Source organism: Rhinopithecus bieti, unplaced genomic scaffold (genome assembly GCF_001698545.2).
Source record: "Rhinopithecus bieti isolate Rb0 unplaced genomic scaffold, ASM169854v2 scaffold_32012, whole genome shotgun sequence".
In the NCBI taxonomy this organism is placed as follows: Eukaryota; Metazoa; Chordata; class Mammalia; order Primates; family Cercopithecidae; genus Rhinopithecus; species Rhinopithecus bieti.
The window spans coordinates 4,263,550-4,287,142 of NW_016814432.1; the positions used below are offsets into that span (position 1 = coordinate 4,263,550).

The 23,593-nt window shown below is 45.7% G+C and overlaps 1 long non-coding RNA gene across 1 annotated transcript; it reads right to left on the reverse strand.

Moving 5' to 3' along the window:
• Nucleotides 1-13,129: 13,129 nt before the first annotated feature.
• On the reverse strand, nt 13,130-21,585 carry LOC108514235 (uncharacterized). The gene is made up of 3 exons (XR_001881162.1): nt 20,682-21,585; nt 15,725-15,948; nt 13,130-14,736 (listed from the first exon to the last, which is right to left on the reverse strand). It is a non-coding gene; the product is annotated as an uncharacterized LOC108514235 (long non-coding RNA).
• Nucleotides 21,586-23,593: the final 2,008 nt, after the last annotated feature.

Genomic DNA, 23,593 nt, shown 5'->3' on the forward strand with positions numbered 1-23,593 from the left:
CAAGTCTACCATTGTAGAGACAACAGCCGTCAAAGCAGCCATTGACAAAACGTAAACAAGTGAACCTGGTTGGGTTCCTATAAAACTTCATTCACAAAACAGGCAACAGGATGAATTTGGTCTGAGAGCCATAGTTTAGCACCTTTAGTATGGCTCATTAACCTGATGAAACCCCAGAGCTTCCAGGAGCTTGCTAGAATCACAAATGTAAAGCTGTATAATAAAGTCCTAGCTTCTCTTTCTGATCATGTAATTGAGGATGGCCACTGGGCCTCAGAGAGCATGGATGCCTCACACAACATCTCAGTCCTTCAAGGAAAATAGCTTAGATACATGTAGCACTCATGTGGGTGAGTCTAATTCTGGAAGGTGGCTGGCTGGATGTGGGACATTTTCTGCTTCCCAAGTTGGATAGGAGATGTAGGGCTCTTCTGATTGGAATTAACCATGCCATTTTGTCAGTAGGGTATGCTAGAAGTTACAAGAGGAAAATCCCACCTTTCCAGGAAGACTCTGCAATACCCAGCCCTGGTCACCTGCTGCGTACCTTGGGTGACTGAAGACAGTCCATCTCACATCCCACTGAAGCATGATGCCTGCTGCTTGAGGGAACCTGGGAGCCTGATGCTTTTGCTGTCTTCTGCTTTGTACAGATTTCATACATAGCAAACCTACAATGAGAACAGACTCTAAAAACAAGTGCAAACTGTAAAGAAAAGGTCCTCTGTTTCAAATCCTCAGAGGTTCCATGATTGAGCAGACCCTTGTGGAGCGTCAATGTGCGTTAAACGTGCCTCTTGCTGGAGATAGGAAATTGATGCTATTTTATAAATTAATCGCTATTAATCATAATAAAATAAGAAAATGAAGAAGTTATACAACTTTGTATTCATTACTTTAAGTAAAGAAACAATTATTTATGGAATTATCAATGATAATAGCAAAGTCATTCATTAGCTTGTTTCCAACAACCATGCCCAGCATCTCATACAGTCCTTAAAGGAAGACTCTTATTTCCTTACGTGTGTCCACGTGAGGACGTTCACTTAACCTTCAAATTCTAGCTCAAGTTCTTTCTAATTCTGGAAATGCCCTACGGCCTCAATGTTGCCAGAGCTCTGTGAATTGTATCTTAAAATACACTTGTCTAGCTTACCTCCCTGAGCACATTCCACATTGGAATTTTATTTAGGGGATTCTTGGGACAGCCTAAGAAGGTCCCGCCCGGGTTTGGGAATGCTTGTCACGAGTGGTGCACGGCTAGTAAAGGTCTCAAAGGCTGCCGCTGCGGAGTCTGTCTCTCAGGAGGCTGCCCTGGGAGCCAGGCCTGAGCGCAGAGGGCCCGCCCGTTCGCAGCAGTGTCCTTGTCACTGTAGGCAGCACCATGCGGAGGGCAGGACAGATGGTCTTCCTCCGCCACACACCAAGGCTGCCTTCAGCTAGGTCCTGGTGCTGGGACCTGTGAGCCCAGAGTGAGATGGCTGTGTGCAAACGCGCTGGGGAGAAGACGCCCTTACACTTGGGTCCCCTCTGCTGGTGGTGCAGGCCACACAGACACGCTCTTGTGGCTAAAACAAAATTGGGACAAATTGGGCTGTGAGGAAGGGGCAAAGAAATCCTCCTGCCACTGCAAGCAAGCAGCCTCCGCTTGCCATCGCTGGTCCACAGTGGGGCGCACAGAGCCAGACGCCCGGCAGGTGCACAGGACCCGAGCTAGTCCGTCCCCAGGTGTGGCGCAGGGGTGGTGGATTTTGACTGTTGGGCCTTGAAACATCTTTGCCTCTTTCTCATCAGATTTCTTGTTCTAGAGTATTCTCTGTAACAGGGAGCTGCGATTCTTTTTCTGTAAATATCCAGAGAGTAAATATTTTTGGCTTTGTGGTGCATAAAGTTCTGTTGTAACTGCCTAGCCACAGACCATGTGTAAACGTCTGGACACAGCTGTTTTCCAAAAAGAACTTTATTTACAAATATAGGTAGTGGATGGATGAGTGAGTAAACAATTTTTTAAAAGGGAATATTATTCAGCCTTAAAAAGGATGGAAATTCTGACCCATGCTACAGCAAGGATGAGCTTTGCATTTGTTACTCTGAGTGAAATAACCTAGGCACGAAAGGTGAAATACTGTGTGATTCCACTCATGTGAGGCACCTAGAGTACCAAACTCATGGGGACAGAAAGAAGAACGGGGTTGCCAGGGCTGTGGAGGGGGAATGAGGAGTTATCATTTAATGGGTACAGAGTTGCAGCCTGGGAAGAGAAGGTTCAGGAGATGGAAGGCGGTGATGCTGTCCAACAGTGTGAACGTACTCATCGCCAGTGAACTGCGTGCACTGGAATGGTAACTTTTATGTTAGGCGTATTTTACCACAAATGTAAACCGGCTGTGGGCGACTCTCCTCTATACTCCTCAAAGGTAATGCACGTAGGAAACACAGAAATATTAAATTTTTCACTCAGCAGATAGTCCCAGTGTTTCAACAGCATTAATCCTCTAGGGCATGGAGGGTGGGGACGGGGGAGCAATGCGCAGTGTGGTCCCTGTTTTACTGGGGACAAGAGAAAGCAGTCATGAGAATTTCTTGGACTTTCAAGAAATTCAGAAAAGAAGATAAAAGACATATTTACTTCTTGGAGGGAATGGGGTCATCATTTTTTTTTCAAAGACGGTCCATTTTAAACCTGTTTGAACACGTAAATTGTTCTCAGTGCCTAAGAATATTTCCCAAGGGGCCAGGCACAGTGGCTCACACCTGTAATCCCACCACTTTGCAAAGGAAGCTTAGGCGGGCGGCTGACGAGGTCAGGAGATGGAGACCATCCTGGCTAACACAGGGAAGCCCCGTCTCTACTGAAAATACAAAAACTTAGCCAGGCGTGGCGGTAGGTACCTGTAGTCCCAGCTTCTCAGGAGCCTGAAGCAGGAGAAGTGCTTGAACCCAGGAGGCAGAGGTTGCAGTGAGCCAAGGTTGTGCCTCTGCACTCTAGCCTGGGCGACAGAGTGAGACTCCATCTGAAATAAATAAATAAATAAATAAATAAATAAATAAATAAATAAATATAAATAAAATAAAATATGAAATATTTTCCAAGGAACACATGTAATACAAAATGTAATTCGGTTCAGACAACCATGTTACGTGAGTCTACAAAATTCAGGTGAATGTCCTCAGTCAGTCATTAGAGATTGAATTGTTTCCTCCCAAAATTAATATGTTGGAGCCCTAACCCCCAATGTGATGGTATTTGGAGAAGGGGCCCTTGTGGGTAATTAGGTTTAGATGATGTCATGGGGGTGGAGTCCTTGTGATGGGACCTTAGAAGATGAAACCAGAGAGCTTGTGCATGTGTGCGCTCTCTCTCCTCTCTCCCTCTCTTCCACACATACACACACACACTCTCTCTCTGTCTCTCTCTTTCTCTGCCATGTAAGGACATAATGAGAAGCTGGTCTGTCTGAAACCCAGGNAATAAATAAATATAAATAAAATAAAATATGAAATATTTTCCAAGGAACACATGTAATACAAAATGTAATTCGGTTCAGACAACCATGTTACGTGAGTCTACAAAATTCAGGTGAATGTCCTCAGTCAGTCATTAGAGATTGAATTGTTTCCTCCCAAAATTAATATGTTGGAGCCCTAACCCCAATGTGATGGTATTTGGAGAAGGGGCCCTTGTGGGTAATTAGGTTTAGATGATGTCATGGGGTGGAGTCCTTGTGATGGGACCTTAGAAGATGAAACCAGAGAGCTTGTGCATGTGTGCGCTCTCTCTCCTCTCTCCCTCTCTTCCACACATACACACACACTCTCTCTCTCTGTCTCTCTCTTTCTCTGCCATGTAAGGACATAATGAGAAGCTGGTCTGTCTGAAACCCAGGAGGAGACGTCTCACAAAATCCGAACCTGCTGGCACTTTGTTCTGCTACTTCCAGCCCCCAGAACTGGGATCAATAAATGTCTGTTGTGTCAGCCCCTCGGTCTGTGGTATTTTGTTACAGCAGCCTGAGCTAAGATGATCGCATGCATGTATATGTGTGTGTGTAGGTCCTGTGGATGTAGTCACCTATACATCATGTGTGTATGCATGTGAACACACACACAAGCTCACATACCATTAAATGGTATTGCATCAACCTATGTAGGTGTACAGGAATGGAGAGAGGGAGGGAGCGCGAGTCCAAGGCCCCTCCATAAATACTAAACTTTCAGTGATTTTAAACATTCTCTTAGAAGGTGGAGACTCATAACCCCAGAGCAGGAAATTCTCTGTGAGTTCAGGAAAGAACAGAACAGGGAGTGGCCCAACAATGATACCTTTTCTTTGCCCTTCTAGGGTGTGGACTGAAGTTTGATTTGGTTAAGAAACGCCCACAAGGAAAGGGCAGGGGTTGGCTAGGTGACACAATCTCATTTCCCCTCCTTACATAAACTCATGAGCAGAAACACTAATTTGAGTTTTTGCTCATAATTTGGCATTATATTTCATTTTGTTCCTTTTCTCCAGCAGGGTTTGCTTTATGGAGCGCTCAGTGAGAACGGTGCAGGGAGTCATTCACTGATACATCACGTAAACCTAAAAATACTCCGTCACCACCGCTTGGCCAGCTTTGAACCTGTGAACTTGCAGCACAAGGCCTGGGGTCCTGTTGGGAACCCCACTTTATAATCTCATCCGGAAACCCATCCTCCCTGTGTCCCCAACTTTTCATTCCAATCCTTTAAAAAAAATTGTTATGTTACATCCTGATTCCACTGTATATCTACGAATAATATTGCTAGGTTTGTAGATATTTTCATCCCTAATAACTTTATGGTGTTTACTTAACCTTGCTTTGATACTGCTATTGACTTTGGAATTATAATTACTACTACTAAATGAGAATGCTTGATGATAGATGGAGGCAGACTGACCAACCACTGTGTGGGAAAGGGTGCAATGGCCGTCATTAGAAACCAAATGGCACAGAACAATCTTAATTAGACATGACCAACATCAGCTGCCCCTATTCTCAGGGTGATTAAGGCCCAGAGTTAAAAAATACTGAAAGTCACATTACCTTGTTTGATCTTGAGAAGGGTGGGGCTGTCACATTTGCCTCTAAGAGCTTTCCTGTCTCATTTTAAAATGAGTTTGGCTTTGGTTTAGGATTAAGCAGCCGGATGTTTTCTGCTTGTTTGCAGAAGTCGTTCTACCAGGTTTATGGCCCCGGAGAGGTAAAAGTGATCAGTCAGATGTTTGGGAAGCTCAGGATAAAGATTTGCTCTTTCTCTCTGTCGAAGGCCAAACCCTTCTTAATTAAAAAGAAGCAGGCAGGGAACTGTGCTGCACGGCTCTTTCACTGAAATGGAATTTGCTTTAATGAAGACCCCTGTGACGGTGGCCCAAATGCTAACATAAGGGCAGTAATTATTTGTTTTTAACACTCTAATGTGTAAGTAATCCTGAAACAAAGGCAAGGCACTCAACAAACTTCACTGAAAAAAAGCCATACTTCAGAGGAACTCTGCTGAGACTCCTACGAAAGTCCAGAACTCTCTTCTCCTATGTCCCATCTCAACAATTCTATGCACCACCAGAAATCAGCCACCATCCCTCCGCAGACCTCTCCCTAACCTGCACCTCCCTAACCCGCCCTCCTTCCCCAGTGCCCTATTTTCAGTGTTCTACTGAACATCTTCATCTCAGTTCTCGGCTCAGGCCCCAGACTTAGATGGCCAGAACCACCATTAGCATCTCTGCCCTCACCTTCCTGTTCTTGTTTACCCAAGTCATCCAGGATACACCTGGCTGTCTCCTTTCACTCCTCTCTCCTTCAGCTTCTAAAGCTCATCAGTGCTAGTGGTGTTTGATTTTTATTCTGTCTGGTGTTTCCATTCTTATTGTCACTTTCTGACGGTGAACTTGCCTCCCCAGTTCTTCCTGAACTGCTGGAATAATCTGCTTGGTAGTCCGGTCCCCCATGTAACCACTCTCCAGGCTGCTGCCAGGGTGACTGTCATCATGCACAGCTTAATTGTGTTTCTCTGCCGGTCGAAAGCTCCTAAAGTCCCCAGATACAGTCCAAACCACTGATGGAAACTGTCTGGTCTCTGCCAACACACCAACCCCAAGTCCCTTAGCACCTTAACACACTTTTACCAAAGTGGACTGTAGAAGTCTTGTCTCAGCTTATAGCAGCACAGCCTGTGGGGGTTCCCAGTGGACCGCTGCTTAGAGCATGTGATTTAGAATAAGAATTGGCTTCCAAACCTCACTCCAGCACTTTCTAGGTTTGAGATTCAGCTTTGGCCAACCCTCCAACTCCTCTGAAACTGTTTCCTCAAAAATGGAATTCGTCATAATCTGTATGTGTTTTTAAGCATTTGTCGTGAAAGTGAAATTAAATGCTTAAAATTCAAATAGCAATTTACTAGTGGAAAGAAGTATTTTTATTGGGTCTGGGGAAGCTAAGCCAGAGGTCTTCATCAAGTCGAGAAAACCAGTGGCCAAAAGCAAACTCTGGACAAAAAGGCAGCCTCAATAGAGGAACTGAGGAACGGAAGATGGTCTGAGTGAACAACAGATTCAGATGCCAGGTCCCTCTGCTAGGGGAGAGCACGCAGTCAGAGACCGCGCTGTCCCCCGGGGAACTGCTGCAGTTGCAGATGAAGAAACTCACCTCTGAAAGGGGCTGCGTGTCGTCATGCCCGATCACAGTCATTCATCCTCTTTTTTTTAATTATTATTAGTTTTATTGTAGTAGGAAGACCAACAATTTGCGGACTCCAACGCGCTTTCAGAATCTCCACGATCAGTGGCATTTAACTGAAATAATTGTGGATATGGAGTGGAAGAAAAGAGGAAACTAAACCTTCCTGGTCTCCTATTGTCTGGAACAGACTTTGTACAGAGAAGCTCCCTTTCCTTGCAAGCCCCACCCCATCTTCCACGGACAGACAGTGACCGGGGAGTGACCACCAGCACCTGGCCTCCCTGAGGTGGCTCATGGCTCTTTGGCTTCAGGGCGCTGTTGCTGTTGGCTCCTGCTCCCCCTACAAACAATCGCTTTAATAAATGTCCTCCTGTCTCAGTGAATTACTCTCTGGGGCTGGGGTGGGGAAACGGAGGGAAGCCCTTCTGCTGTAGGAACTGGGAGTAGCAGATGTTTAAACGTAAAAGAGGACTTCCTCATCATGGGTTGCTTTTTTTCATTTGCAAATTACACCCACATATATTCATAAAAGAAAAGACAGACAGAGTCCCAGCAGAGCTTCTCAGCTGGAGCAGGCCCTCACCTGATGCCCCCGCTCTCAGGTCCCCCACACACTGGCATGACCGGCCCTGCTTGTCTCATTCTGGGTCTCTCTGCTCTGTCCTTGGCAGCCCAGATTTGGAGGTCAAGAAGAACAGGAAGGTCCGCTGGAGGCACGAGAAGCACATAGGCTGGCAGAGGGCAGAGGCCGCAACGTGGGTGTGCCCATCCTGAGGGCACAGTTTCCCAGGGGAGGCAAATGACCACAGACTGTGACCCAGGCCTCCTGCCTGAGAGTAGGACAGGCACAGAGCTCTCCCGCACAGCTTGTGTTTGGTGTCAAGGCTCTTTTATTTTTACATTTCTGTATTTTCCAAAAATAAGTGTTCTAAAGTTCTTATCATAAGAAAACTATGAATTATGAAACATATTTAAATTATTAAATGTGAATTAAATTAAATATGAAATATATTTGAAATCAAAATAGGATTTTCAAATAATATAAGTCAACATAATAACAGTACACAGACACATATTTAATATTATAAAAACTTCATAAATAAAAAATAGAATGCTTCAAAGCATCTTACATATTATTTAACATCTAGTGCCTTTGTCATCTTGCCCATGAAATCTTAGTGTTCAAGCCACTCAAGTACTGAGAGCGCTTGTGTAGAACACAATGCACTTCCACACGCATTATTGCAGAATCCACGGAATCTCTGGGAGAAGAAAAGCGACGAGTATCAATTCCCGATTTTACCCCAGGACAGTGGGCTCAGGAGCTGACCCAATGCCCACAAAAGCAGCCAGCACCCAGGGCTTCTAACGCTACTCTGGGCCTGGCCAGGATAGGTAACGCTTTCCATGACTGTCTTTGGCAAAATAAATTTCTCCCTCCTATATATACAAACTGTCCAGAAAGAAAACAAAGATACATAAATAACTCTGCTAAAGTCAGTGGCTGAAGAAAGTTATGTGTGATAAAAAAGCAAACAAACAAACCAACCAACCAGGTCCAGGAGGACGGCTCTTTTCCTGGGGTAACAGGCAGCTGTCTGGAGCTCTACGACACGGGCCGGCCCTCCTGCTGCGCTGCGGCCGCTGCCACTCCAGAACTGAGCAGGGCCACCGGGCCACAGTGGTGACTACACACCCATTGTTGGAAGGAATGAATGAATGAATGAATGGCACAAAAAATAAGCAGAGTTGCCTGAAACAGGCAGACACGATCATATCCTGTCTGTGTTTTCTTAGGCATACTCTTGCCTTCTGTGAAGTCTGTATGAAAGTTGTTAACACGATGCTTTCTTTTTATCTAAGGTTTACTGTTTGCAGTGACAGTGACCCTTTAGGATCACCCAACTCGTCTGGGTTCGCGTGGGACTGTCCCTGTTTCCGCACTGGAAGTCCCTTGTCCCTGGAAACAACTTCCTCCCAGGCAAACAGGGACAATTAATCACCTACATCTAGATGGCTTCTTTAGGGCAAAATACAGGGTCAAGGATTCACAGCCTGAATTTGTCAGTTCTTACAATCTTGTGGCCACTTAAAGTGGCAATGTGACCTCTGAGTGCAGGGTATTTTAAAACTGGGGAGATCACTTTCAGTGGTCCCTGCTTGTTTGCCTCTAAAAGGCACAGTACTCAGTGAATGGTGGGGCAGTGGGCAGGAGCAGGAGGGTTTGAATTCAGCCCCTCACCCAGACCACATTGTCCCCTTCTGCAAAACCGAGGCCTTCATCCCAGGCAGGAGTTTCTTAAACTCCTTTCAAATACCCAACTCGCTGCATTGATGAAGTCAGCTTTCTGAGCTGCATGGGAACCCCTTCTCACCTCCTACCTTGAAATCTGGGTAAGTTATCTCTTCTTCATCCCTAGCACTGCCTCTGCCATGAAACCTTTCCGGGCCTTCCCAAACATCCAACCACTTTGAGAGCGGCTTGTCCACTCCCAGTCTCTAACGTGGACCCGTGTCCCTCCACCTGGGTGGACCTTCTGAAAATGGAACCTCTTCGGCATCAGTCTCCCCACATGTTAAACAAGGAAGACACCCATCAAAAATGACTTTATGAGGATTCCATCCCCACCGTTCCATTGAAGTTGAAAACATCTTGTTCCTACATGTGAGCCATCTGTTGCTTCTGCTGCTTTACTTAATGCTATTTCTTGTGCAATTAAAACAGTACTCTATGCAAAACATTCTTCGCTGTGATGAACAGACTGCTGGGTTGGTGCTAGTACATCGCAGTTCCTCAATAATCCTGTGTTGGTCCTTCTCCTTCTGCACACATGGGATCAGAAGAACGTAGGGTGCCCCAGTCTCAAGATGTATGTGACCTGGGCAGTATTTGAATTGAGAATCGATTCTCCAAAGTGCCTAATCTGAAATCTTGCGCCTAAGGAGACTTGAGCACCAGTAAGAGTTTGATTCTGAATGTGGAAAAACTCAAAACTGTCCTCGGCTCTCACACCAAAAAAACAACCAACAACACAGAAGGCGTCGGTGAGTAAGTGCAGGTGATTTCTCTCCACCAATAAACAAGCAGTCAACCTGCGGCTGACACCATGGGTGCCCTCCAGTTCAACTCTGACACGCTCCACCTGGAGACAGCGGCATGTCCCACAGGGCGAGGTTCAGGACCACAAGACTGCCCCCTCCTCCTTAAACACCAGCCTCAGGTTCGGGGCTCTGAACTTCTGACCAACTGGCTTCAAGTTGGGCTTCCCATGACCCCCTGTTTGGGTTTGATTAATTTTCTGGAGTGGCTCACAGAACTCAGGGAAACATGTTTTCCAACTTATGATGAAGAATGTTTTAAAGGATGGAAGTAAACAGCCAGAAGAAGAGACACCCAGGGCGAGGTCTGGAAGGGTCCCAAGCGCAGGAGTTTTTGTCTCTGTGAAATTGAGGCGTGCGCTACCCTCCCAGCACGTGGATGAGCTCTTGTTCACCTTCCTGTCTGCCCCCATATGTTCAGCTATCTGGAAGCTCTCCAAATCCTATTCTTTTGGGTTTCTGTGGAGGCTTCATTATGTGGCCATGAGTGAGTAAGCCATTGGTCTTGGTTGATTAACCCTGGAGGTTGTGTGGGGTGAGGAGGTCTAACAGTCCCAATCCTGCCTTTGTCTTTCTAGTGGCCAGCCCCATCCTGAAGGTACAGAGGGGCTGCCATCATTAGCATACAAAAGGCATCACTTGGGAGACTCTAAGCATTTTAGAAGTTGTATGCCAGAAAACACGAAGTTGAAGATCAGATATATCTTTCAGAGCATCACAGATTTCATGATACTCTCTTTGACAACATGAAAAGTTCTCATTTTTCCACATGAGTAGATTAAATCTACCAAAGAATTTTCTTATGGGAACTATTTACATTTTTGACTATTTTGACCCAATTTCACACTTACAGAACAGTTGTGAGAGTTAAGTACAAAGATGCACAGGTGTGCTCCCCCCAGAATCTCTAAATTTTGTGGTATTCACTTTTTTTTCATATGAACTCTTCTACTTGGAAGGGGCCATAGAGAACATTTATTCCAGCATTCTTGTATTTGAGATTAGGGAACTGGACCCAACCACTCAGTCTCCTGCCCGTGGTACGGACTGGTACCCACAGCCTCCAAGCCTCAGCACTGAGTCCACTTCCTGTTCCCAGCCACACATCACATCATCACAACAGATCCTGTTTCAGCAGCTCGCTTCCCAAATGCTCAAAGCTGCACTTGGCACGGAAGGGATGCCAACACCTCACAACCCTCCCAGACTCGTCTGAAATGGACCTGTTCCCACTGTCCACTCAACTAGTCACACCTGCTGGAATATCAACCTTTTTAGGAGAACAGGTTTGCATCAGCCATGACCCCTGCTTTGGAGAGAGGAAATAGTGCTGCTGGGAAACGCGAAAAAATTATTTACCCCTCCTCAGTTTGAGGAAAAATATTTAAGTCATTATCTATGTGAAATTTTCACTGCCCAAACCCCTCTTTATTTGCGCTTTTTGTTTCCTAGTGAAAAGTAAAACACGTTTGCTCTTGCGAAATTGCGCAAGGAAGATGCTTGGGGATATTGCCCTTCTTTCCTTCTCCTCTCTGGTCAAGCGAGGGGTGGGAACAAGCATAAAGGAACACAGAAGAGGGGGATGTGGAATTGGCTTTAGAGAACACTCTTTCGGCGTCTCTTCCTGCTTGCCGCCGGCCGTTGGCAATGGCAGTCCCGCTCTCTCTGCACCTGTGGCTCCTGCGAGAATGTGTTACAGGTGAAGAAGCCACTCATAGCCCTCACTGAGATTCCTACAGCAATAATCTGAGAGTTATAAATTCACTTATGGACCTAAAACAAATGAACAGGAGTGGGTATCCCATTCTGCAGCCAGCCAGTTTATCTGGTGGAGCACACTTTGCCTTGAACATGTGGTTGAACGATGCCTGTGAAGAGAAGCAAGTGCATTCTTCCCACGTGATCAGGTCTGAGTTGGGATGAGTGGGCAATGCTAAGGCCTGTACTGGTTTTCCCATGGCTCTTTTCCACCTCTCAGGTGGGCATGGTGCATTTCAGCAGGGAAATCTTGTTTGATTACAGAGAAGTTTACCTCCACTTGTTTAGTTTTCTCGTCAACATAAGTCGACGATAACTTCCTTCAGGAAAGAGTTAAGAAGGTCTCTGAAAATGCTGCATTGGGTTTCACAAGTTGCACTGGAATAAGTCATACTCTTATAGGGCAGGTTGAGACTATAAACACACAAAAGTCACAGTGCCCAGGTGTGAGGCCTCAAAATCACCTGCAGCTGGGGAGTGGCCTTTCCACCTAAAACTGTGAAAATACATTTTAGGGGAGAGACAGTCAGGGAGATGAGGTAAGCAATATGGACAATTCTCTTGATCTCGTCTGAGTCTGAAGCAAATGGTGTTTTGTAAACCTGTCTTTGTGGGTTTTCAAAATTTCAGCTGTATGCTGAACCCTTTAAGTGTGCTGCTACCTTTCAGATACTTACTACAAAGAAGCTTATGTGGAGAAGAGGTTACTCCCAGGTTAGGGGAAGGGCAAATGTCTTCCATTTCGAGCATCAGAAATTGCATTTTCAGTCCAGGAATAAGGGTGATGAATTTCATCCTGAATTTATGTGTGTGTAAACCAACCAAAATGAAGCTGGGAGAAGCTTTGTATGCAGAGCACTATTACACAGCAATGTTCATTTAGCAAAGCATGGTGACAGCATTGGAGTGTCGTCTTACAAACCCCCTGCAGCCTATGGCATGTGCCAGAGAAAGTCACAGGTGCACGGCCATCCCTGAGGAGAGGCACAGAGGCTGAGGATCTGCTTTCTTCTTTGAGGCTGATACTGAGATAATGTCACCAGGAATGTTGTCTAAGGCACAGGTGGAGAAAAGTGGAGTTTCTCTAACAGGAAATTCTTTAAGCCAGAAAAATGTTCAAGCGGCCATTGTAAAGATATGCTCGGAAGGTCAAGAATTGAGACCTTGGATACTGACAGCAAGTACCCCTACATTTGGAACCTGAATTAAGAAAGTTAATCCCTTTGAGTCCACTTTGACTAGTTAGCCATCGTGGAGTGAGTAGCCCTGTCTGCTCTGCAGGGCTCCAGGTGATGCTGAGGGTGCTGAAGAGCAGCATAGGACTCACCAAAGCATCCTTTATCAGCTACAGGAACCATGCATTATACAAGTTAACAATAGTCACACCCCCGAATTCCCTGCTCCCGTCCACACCATAAATGCCCTGGTGGCAACCGCCTCCTGCAAGCTCTTTGGGATCACAGGCAGCTCACAGTACAGCTCCTACCTTCTGCCTCGGAAGCAAAGGTTACCTTCCTTGAACAGTCTGGATGAGGTCCTCACTAACATTAAAAGGACAACGAATATCTCAATTGGTGTTTAATGTTTTAATTTGTGCCACTTTTAAAAGCAATTTAGATTTTACATGAATTAGAGGGGTGTGTTTTACTCCCATCCAGGTAAAATATGGGCAGGGAATCCTGGACTCCTGGAGATGTTCCTGCAGGAAGTCCGTGGGCACCTGAGTAGTTGGAATGGGAAGGGAGAGTTTGACCTGAGACAGCATGAGCTCCTCCCAGGAACAAAGGCTTTGTGAAAACATCCTGCTTCCCATCCCTCAGAGAGGGTCAGGGTGGGTGGAAGGGTCGGGAGAAAGAAAAGTCATCAAAGTGGAAAGTCAACCAAAAACTGGAAAAGAGTAGACCCATCCCATTGTTTCCACAGAACTCATGTCATGAGAACAGACTCCTGGGGTCCCATTTCCTGTCTCTCCTGCACTTTTTCCCATGAGAATCTTGTCTTGGACTATGGGCCTGTAACAGTTTGGACAGTCAAGGGCACCAGGCTGTCCGCTGAGAATAAGGTGTAGGGAAGACAGCCTCCTTGGCAATCAAATAATTAAGCCAAGAGATGAAGCATCGGCCTTTCATTAAACTCTCAAGCTAGCTAAGTGTTCATGTCCTAAAGCCTCTTATCTAGACCAGCGGAAGAGTGTAAAATGGGAATGCAATCTGGCTCGTTAACGTTGCATCAGAAGCTCAGTTCAGCATGGTGCCTCATTCCCTCGTGTTGCCCTCGCCCAGCAAACAAACAAAACCGTGCTGAATCTCAGTCCCAGAAAACAAGCAGTTCGACCACTGGGGAGGAGATCACTTTTCTGGGAAATTTGCAGAAGAAAACAGTCGATTCCATTCTTCGGTCTCTCCACAGAGAAGTTGCAGTGGAACTGAACGATCTTATGGATCTATCCTCTTTTTCTCTCTTTACAGAACCCACCTCCTTTTCCCATTAGGGTTATAGAAAATAGCATATAACTGGGTCATTAGGTTCAGGCCCAGAGAGCTGTCCAAAGGTCAATGGAGTGATATTTTCACAGCTAGCAGGAGAATAGTTTTCCCACTGCAAATGTGGGGGTGAGAAACATTTGTGCTTCCCTGATTTCCTATCAAGCTTAGATGGCTGCATGCAGGGGTAGGTAGAGAGATGATAGGAGATGGATTGATAGATACATGAGATAGGAAGATAGGCAGACAGGTGCACTCCATAAATGAGGAGATGAAGGGGAAAATTTGAAAAATGATCAAGTTTTTTTTTTGGAGCTTTTTGTTTGTTGGCTTGTGTTTTGGTTCTGTTTATATTTTAAATGGATTATAGGGATTGTGAAGGTGGTGACTGGGTGAACTCTTGTCTCCAAACCTCGCGTCTCTCTTCCAGCAGGGCTGTTGTAAGATGACTCACCAGGACACAGAAAAGGCAACGTGGCAAGCCACTGTCCGCCAGACCACCTTTTCTAGAGTGCAGTGGGTTATCTCCCTCACAAGCGAGCCCAGAGGAAAGGCTGGACCTCCCTGGAAAAATCACTCCCATAATGAAAGCAGACCCTGACCCGGGCCACAATCTTCACTCAGCCCTCCACCTTCTAAAAATAACAGCGCCAAGCCACTCTTCCTTCCAGCTGCAGGCTCAGGACAGGGCCTTTCTAAAAAAAAAGAAAAAGAAAAAGTGCTTCTTCCTGTTTCACTAGTACTAGACACAGATGGCCAAGGACTCCCCACACAGATGCCCTAAATTTCACGTCCAGTGTGACAGGGATGATGTGAAAGAGGGAAAACAGGCTGCTGCTGGCTGTGGTTAGAGAATCAGGAAACAGGGCAGCTGTCCACGGGGCTTTGGCCATTAGAGCCGTGGGAAAGCCACTCGCTGATTTCGCCTGTTTTCCTGCCCTCTCCACGGAGCAAGTGCAGGTGTTTTAGAGATGCTTTGCTGTTTTAGAGATGGACAGGTGTTTTAGAGACACTTTGGGTTGGAGCTGGACGTTGCATCTTCACTCAGAGGGACCTCAGTGCACACACAAGCCCGTTCCTGGGCACTGAGTTCCACCCTTGTGTGCTGCTAAGTGGTAGGGCCCTGGTTTTCCAGAAGAGCAAAGGAACTTTCTATTATTCCAAAGCGGCTTCAGTCTCACGCTGGTCCTCAGGCAGCAAAGCAAAGGCTCGGTAATGCTTCCCTCCACAAAGGTTCGATCAGAGAGGCTCTCACACTCCTGGGGTACCCACAATGTTCCAACAGCCTCCTGATGGGTCCTAGTGGTGAAAAGACCCAGCGCCAGGCCGCAGGGGACCTCCCCCATCCCCCCACAGCATGTGTCCCATGGGTCACTTCAGCCTCAGCCTCAGGCAAAACCTCTGGAAATCAGGAAATCTCCAGCTGTTTCCACAAAACCTCCAGCCCTTCGTCCTACTCTGCACAAACCCTCTCCTGGGAACTATATTAAAAATGAAATTAAATTTTATAAAAGCAGGTATTATATTGCCAGTTCTCACTGTGTACTGTACAGGTACAGAGCCTGGGCCTGATCACATATGGGATTTTTGTTCTTTGTATAACAATTTGGGGATCAAGCACTTAGTCCATACTATAACCTCCATTATAAAACTTTTCTGTTAATAAATTAGATTAGACCTTACATCGCTACAACGTGTAGTGCCTTTCCCAGAAACACAACCAGCCATAAGTTCTGGGAAAGCAGTGTTGACCAGAGGGGAAAAGGGGCTCAACACCAAAGACCTGGGTTCAAGCCCCTTTCTCTGCTACTTTCTGGTTGAATTTCTTAGAGAAGTTGCTCAGCTTCCTCCAGTGTGAACTGTAGTTAATGGTAATAGCCACCTGCCTTGCTTGTTTTAATGGTCAACTGTGAAGATAAAATAAAAGCACTTTATAAATGCTTTATGAACGTCAGCTAGAAAGATAAACACCTTTGCTTGAAGCAGTCAATAATGATGAAATCCGTATCAGCCAATCAACATTTCATTTAATGTTCCATGTTCCATTTCCAAAGGGAAAAATTTCTCTCCACAGAAGTTGGTAAAAATAGGTAGAGTATTAGTTTGCTAGAGCTGCCATGATGAAGTACCATGGACTGGGCTGCTTGAACAACAGAAAGTTATTCTCTCACAGTTCTGGAGGCTGGAAGTCTGAGATCAGGTTGGGCAGGGCTGGCTTCTCCTAGGGCCTCTCTCCTTGGCTTGTAGTTGACGTCTTCTCCCTGTGTCCTCACGTGGTGGTCCCTCTGTGCGTGCCTGTGTCCTAGTCTCCTCTTCTTACACAGTCACCAGTCAGATTGGATTGAAGTCCACCGTGGTCACCTAATTTTAATTTCACTACCTCTCTAAAGGCCCTGTCTCTAAACACAGCCACATTCTGAGGAACTGGAGGAGTTGGCGCAGGGCACAGTTCAGCCCACATCAGGTCGGTAGGATAGAAACTTCACCCATAAATTGAACTTGTTCATTTACTTTTTTCACTCTTTAATTTCAATCATCAAGTTCGTTCAAAGAGTGGTTTCGGATACAGTGAATCTAGAAACTTTGGGCGGGCCTCATTTTCTCTACAGCTTGATTTGTGGCCACACTTACGAAGCCTGGGAACATTCGCTTTTATAGAAGAAGAAAAGGAACCACAACCACAGACAGAGTCCTGGCGGTGTCTGAACCACCTGCCCCAGGGCGGGGCTGGTTCTCCAGCTCTGCCAGGGAAGCATTTGGCAGTCCAGGGCTGATGAACTTCCTTGCATTTTTCTCCCTCCAAAGGTTTTCAGAGTTTGCTAGGCCTTACTTTCATTGGCCAATTCAGAAAAGAAAAGCTGACTTCCTGAGTGCTCCTCACAAACAGTCTCCAAATCGCCCAAGAAAGCTGACATCACCATTCAGACAACCCTGACCCTACTCTCAACAGTACAGATGTGCCCAGGATGAGATACAAAATAAAATTAATAAAGAGAAACTGTAATTTTACTCAAGGATGGATGCCAAGGCAACTATTTTATGGCAGGATAATTTGACAGAAACATGCATATACATTTCCATGAAGGATTTTCATCACACATTCCTTCCATGGAGGTGGGTCTCATATTTAGTAGAAAAAAAATATTTTTGTGTCCGTAGTGTAATAAACATTCTGCTTTCAAATAACAGTTGCTTCTTACCTCTAAGCTAAAAACTTAAAAAACAGTTTCATACTTAACATCTCACTTTAAAATCTTATCACCACCTCTCTTCAGGTAGTTGGCATTCAAAAGTTTTTTATTTGTTTATGATTAAGAAGCTGTGTCCTGAGTAATAAAAGGAAACATACATTAATTGGATTTAATCAAAGCTTAAAGCTTTTTATTGAAGACACCATCAAGAAAGTGAAAGACCCAGGCGCGGTGGCTCACACCTATAATCCCAACACTCTGGGAGGCCAACATGGGCAGATCACCTGAGGTCAGGAGTTCGAGACCAGCCTGGTCAACATGGTGAAACGCCATCTCTACTAAAAATACAAAAATTAGCTGGGCGCAGTGGTACATGCCTGTAATCCCAGCTACTTGGGAGGCTGAGGCACGAGAATTGCTTGAACCCAGGAGATGGAGGTTGCAGTGAGGTAAAATCACACCACCGCTCTCTAGCCTAGGTGACAGAGTGAGACTCCATTTAAAAAAAAAAAAAAAAGACAACCCACAGAATGAAAGAAAATATCCTCGAGTCGTGTATCTGACAAGAGGCTTGTATCTAGAATATATGCACTCAACAATAAAAATGCCGATAACCCAATTTCAAAATGAACAAAAGACTTACATAGACATTTCTCTGAAGACACACAAAAGGACACTAAGCACATGAAAACATGAAAAAATGCTCAGCCTCATTAGCCATCAGGGAAATGCAAAACAAAACCACACTGAGGTGCCTCTGCCCACTGACCAGCTTGGCTCCAATCAGAAAGAGACAATAGTAAGTGTTGATGAGGATGCAGAGAAATCGGAACCTCGTACATTACTGGTGGGAATGTAAAATTGTACATCTTTCAAAAATAGTCTGGAAGTTCTTCAAAAGGTTAAAGATAGAGTTGCCATATAATCCAGCAACTCCATTCATAGGTATATACCTAAGAGAAATGAAACCATATATCCACGTGAAAACTTGTCTAGTTTGAGCATTCATTATCCAAAATACTTGGGACCTGAAGTGCTTCAGGTTCCAGATTTTTTTTATTTTTATTTTTTGGATTTTGGAATATTTCCACATATATAATGAGATATCTTGGGGATGGGACCCAAGTCTAAACATGGAATTCATTTATGTTTCATATACACCTTATACACACAGGCTGGTGGTAATCTTATACAACATTTCTAATGATTGTGTGCATGAAACAAACGTGTACACTGAACCATCAGAAAGCGAAGTTGGCATTATTTCAGCTACCCATGTTATGGGTCTTAGCCCCATGTGGGGCCCTGCGGGAACCTACCACTGGTGCGTCCAGCCTGCACACTTGCCATTTTATTACTCTTTGTAGGTGTGCTGTCCTGGGGGGAATCGGGGCATGCTATGGAAAGATATTTCCCAGCTGAAGGGGGATGTTTTCTCACTTAGGGATGCTGAATAAACTGTGCAGTGCACCTGCATTTTTACTGGGATCCGTCACATGGGGTCAGGTGCAGAATTTTCCACTTATGGTGTCATGTTCATGATCAAAAAGTTTCAGATTTTGGAGCATTTTGGATTTCAGATTTTATGATGAGGGATGCTCAACCTGTATATGAATGGCATCATTATCCATAACAGACAAAAAGTCAGAACAATCTAAATGTTCGTCAGCTGATGAATGAACACATAGCGTGCTGTATTCATGCAATGAAATGTTATTTGGCCATGATAAGAAATGAAGTATTGGTACACGTTTCACTGATACATTCTGCAATGAACCTTGAAAATATTAGGCTAAGTGAACAAAGCCAGACACATAAGATCCATTTTGTCTGAGTCTGTTTACAAGAAATACCCAGAATAGGCAAATATAGGGAGACGCAAAGTAGATTTATGGGTGTCAATGACTGGGGGTGGGAGAGAGAAAGGCGGAGTGGCTGCTAAGGGCTATGGGGCTTTTTGAAGGGTGTTGAATATGTTCTTACATTGATCATGACGACGGTTACACGACTGAATCCACTAAACAACATTGAAGTGTACACTTTAAATCGGTAAAGGCATGGTATGCAAGTTATAGCCCAATAAAGCTATTATTAAAGACAGAAAAAGCTGAGCCTTGCCACACCTCATGTAATGTCACCTCTTCATTTAACAGGTCACTGGGCCTGTTCCCACAGGCTTTAAAGAGAAGCGTGGCAGTAAATACTTCAGTCCCACCCGTGATTGTGAATGCTTTGGTAAGTCCAACTGGAAATGTGACACACCTTCAGGAAATCTGTGGCAGGACCCATATGAGAAAAACATTTGGACTAGCAAGTAGAACTTAGGATCCACCCCATTCCTCAAGAGTGATGGCTGAGGACACACCCCAGGGACAAGGTCAGCGGTTGATACGAGGAGGAGCATTTAGAGCTCGTCTACGCAGCATCCCGGGATACGTGTCCCAGCGGGCTTGCCTCCTGGGGTTGTGGTTGTACACAGAAAAGACGAAATCTCTAAGCACGTGTTGATGGGCAACCTTGCCTGTTTTATTCATCATTGTATTTCCTGGCATAGCAGATGCTCCATCAATGCTGAATGAATGAGTGAATAAAAAGCTTATGTATTTTTTCCTTACCTCTCATCACCTTAGCATTTGTCCTGAAATATGAGGCACAGCCATCTGGAAAATGGGCTTCCTGCACGTCCAAGGAGGAAACCGGTCTCCCCGCACGGCTGTATTTTCCATCTTGCTCTTACCCATAATAGGCATTTTAACTCAGAAGGAGGGATGTGATTGGTGCTAATGCACAGTGAGTGCTGAGCTCAGTTTCCGATTGCAAGTGTGTGGGAAACGTAGCTTCCTTGTTCTGTAGGTGAGCTGACCTCGATGAGAAGCCCCATTCTGGACTGGCAGGGATGCTCTGCACCAACCCGGAGTCCCTGTGATTCCACAGGAGAGAGGAGGATCACTTAGGGACAGGTGGGGCCTCACGGGCCACCCATGCGGGTGCTGCGGAGATGCCCTGCTGGTCCTCTGATTGGGATGCAGGCAGGTCCTGGCTGCCCCTCACTGTGCTGTGATTATGAACCCCTCACGCCTCTCACCTGCCACGCCCATGCAGCCCTTGAGTGTCCAGAAAACGTTTCATGGCTTCAGGACAGAAACCTCCACAAGGCTCCCAACCTGGTCCTCCAGACACACCTGCAGACTTCTCCTCTGTCCCTGCTCCACACTGAGCACTCTGAGGTCAGCCCGGGACCCCACCTCCACCACCAGCCCAGGGCATGAGGGCCAGAATAGAGGGTCCCCGGGGAGGGCCACCACTCTCGGGACCCGCTTTCCCTCCAGCTGCCTAACTCAAGAAATCCAGTCTGGGGCCGGCTGTGAGTCCTCTGCCAGGGCCCAGGCTTTTCAGATTCAAAACCAAGAAATCAGCTAGTGTGTTATCTGTGTTCTGCTATGTTTTACCTGAGGAGGACATTCCCTGGAAATAAAGGCAGAGTGGGCAGGTGCCCAGTGGGGGATGGTAGAAGTAACAGGAAATACCCAGGAGACCACTTAATGGCCCTAGTCCTGAAGATTCCACTGTAGAATTTTACAAAAGTTAAGAAGCATGGTGAGTGCTTCCACATCAGGCCAGCAAGAGGAGGGGAGGGGAGCCTGGTGCTGTTGCACAAAGCAGGTCTTGGGTCACAGACCCACCCACTCCAGGTGCAGCCCAGCTTCCACCAAAGATGAGGCAAAATAGGGGTGGGTGGGCAGATACCCAATCCTCAAAGTTGGAAGATGAAATCCTCTCAGACTTCTGCTTCCATACCTTCTACCATGACCCTTTCGGAGGGTGTCAGGGCAGATGCCCCTACTGCAGAATTTAGGCCCGGGAGGTAGAGGGAGGGCTCTGCTCTGCTGTCCCTAGGTGGGCCCGGCTCTAGAGACTCCCCCTGCAGGGCACACTGGGAAAGAAGGGGTCTCAAACTCATGCCATGTCACAAACAGCTGACATACGCCAAGAGCTTCTAGTCCAAGCTGGAGAAAGGAGGTGCTGGAAAGGCTGGGGCCAACCCAGGTTGCCTTCAAATATCTCAAAGCTGTCAGATAACCAAAGAATGAGGAGGAAGTTACAGGGAGGTGGGGTTTATTCAAATAAGAAAGATCAGGTAGTTTCCGTGGGAGTCAGCACCTCGTCCCTAAGCGCGTCCGGGCGGAGTTTGACTGGCAAGGCAGGACAGTCGTGAAAGAGGTTTCCCATTAAATAGAGTTTCATCCAAATGGTCTCTGAAGTCACAGCTGACTGTTAAGAGTCTATGACTACAGTGTCCAGGTCAAGGTTGGCTGATACTGGATATTGAAGCAAATATCAAACCAAAGAGTCAAATGATCCATCCTTTAGAATAGATTCACATTTTTAAAAATCCCATTTCTCTTTACTATGAAGTCACTTTTATTTAATTGTTCATAAAATGAATCTTAAAATTTACGCTTAGTTGAAAGTTCATAAAACATGTAATTAGGGCATTGCACATCAGCCACACATCTGGATTCATGAGTTCATTGAAAGCTGACAGCAATCACTGGGGTCACTATGAGTCCTGGCCACCTGTCAGAGGCCGATGGCTGCAGCTATCCTTTAACGGCCTGGTCTTTGCACTGGCCAAAGAGACAGTCAACGTCAGTCAGCATTTGCTGTTAATAGTAGATGTGGCCGGGTGTGGTGGCTCACGTCCGTAATCCCAGCACTTTGGGAGGCCAAGGAGGGCAGATCACTTGAGGTTGGGAGTTCAAGACCAGCCTGACCAACATGGAGAAACCCCATCTCTACTAAAAATGCTAAATTAGCCTGGCGTGGTGGTGCCTGTAATCCCTACTTCTTGGGAGGCTGAGGCAGGAGAATCACTTGAACCTGGGAGGTGGAGGTTGCGGTGAGCCGAGATTGCGCCACTGCACTCCAGCCTGGGCAACGAGAGTGAAACTCCATGTCAAAAAAAGAAAAAAAAAAAAAGAGTAGATGTGATATGAAACTTTTACTAAGCATTTTATCTCTGCAAATATAAATTTGTCTAACACAAGCAGATCTGCAAATTCCCAATTTTCTGACAGTAAGTCACACACTTTAAGATTATATTTAATTACCAAAAAAAAAGCCTTCTTTGGGTAGCAGAGGAGTGGTGCCAGGCAGAGGTCTGTCTTCAGATCCATGAAATGGGAGTGATGAGAGAACACGGAGATCTCTAAGAAAACACTCGACTGTAAAGATTATGCTTCGAAACCTGCTCCTTGTGGATGGGGCCAGCTGCAAGAGTGCTTCTCTGTCTTTCTGGAAGTTAAGTATCTAGTCAGAGTTCATCAGCTCCTTTGCATTGCTAAGTGGCCTCTTTACCTGTAGTCTCTTGAGATAAGTAATATCCAAAGACTAAAATCTGAGTTCAGAGGTTTTCCTTTTCATACTAGCTGCCTTTTCCCTCTCTTCCTTCCTCACACACTTATTTCATCTGGCTTTATCTTGGGCACCAAAGGAGAAAAATATCACACACACCAAAGTCAACCTGTCTTTTAATTCTCTTTAGAGGGGAAAATATGATATGCCCTATTTGTTATTTTCGAAACAGATGATTCTGGGGCTGGGAAACATAGTAATTTCAGGAAGTAGCCAGCCAGGTACCAGCAAACTCAAACTGAAAACCCTGCAGCCGGCCCCAGCTTCTTTACTCGCCCCTTCCGTGGCCACCGAGTTCAGTACTGAAGTCAATCTCAGCCCAGGCAAGCCAGGGAGGGCCAGGTCCACTTTTGGCTGCAAAAAGTAGGTTAAATGGAAGAATACTTTTAAAAGTAGCCCACACCTTTCTTTACTTTTCGGTTTCACTTGATTAACTTTCTCAGGTTATTTTTTTCTTAATGGTAAACGTAGGCAATGGAGGGTTTGGTTGATCGGTGTCAGCCCTCGGGGCTTATTCTGACCAACTTAACCTTTATGTTGAATAACTGCGTATATCACTGTTTATCATTCCTAATACCAGTATTGAAACAAGAGCTGATAGTACAGGTCCATGCAGCCCTATCACCGTTTTCCTCTCAGAAAAGGTATGAATTTGTGAAGGAGCTGCTATCTGTTGTGCTTATGTAAGTGAGATATAAAATGGGTGTGCTCTACGTACAGTCAATATGAGAAGTCCTACCTGAGATTAGCCCTTGGAAACTGTAAATTAAAATGAAAACATTGTCTGGAAACAGTCACTTGGTCTCAGGCCGGAGGAGGGCAGGGAGAGGTACTTCTGGAAAGTTAGCTGCCCCTCCTGGGTCAGCCACCCCAGCCCTTTCCCTGATGTCCCCAGAATACCGAAAATCTCACCCCGAGGGGCTGCTCCTGGGCTCACACAGTGGAG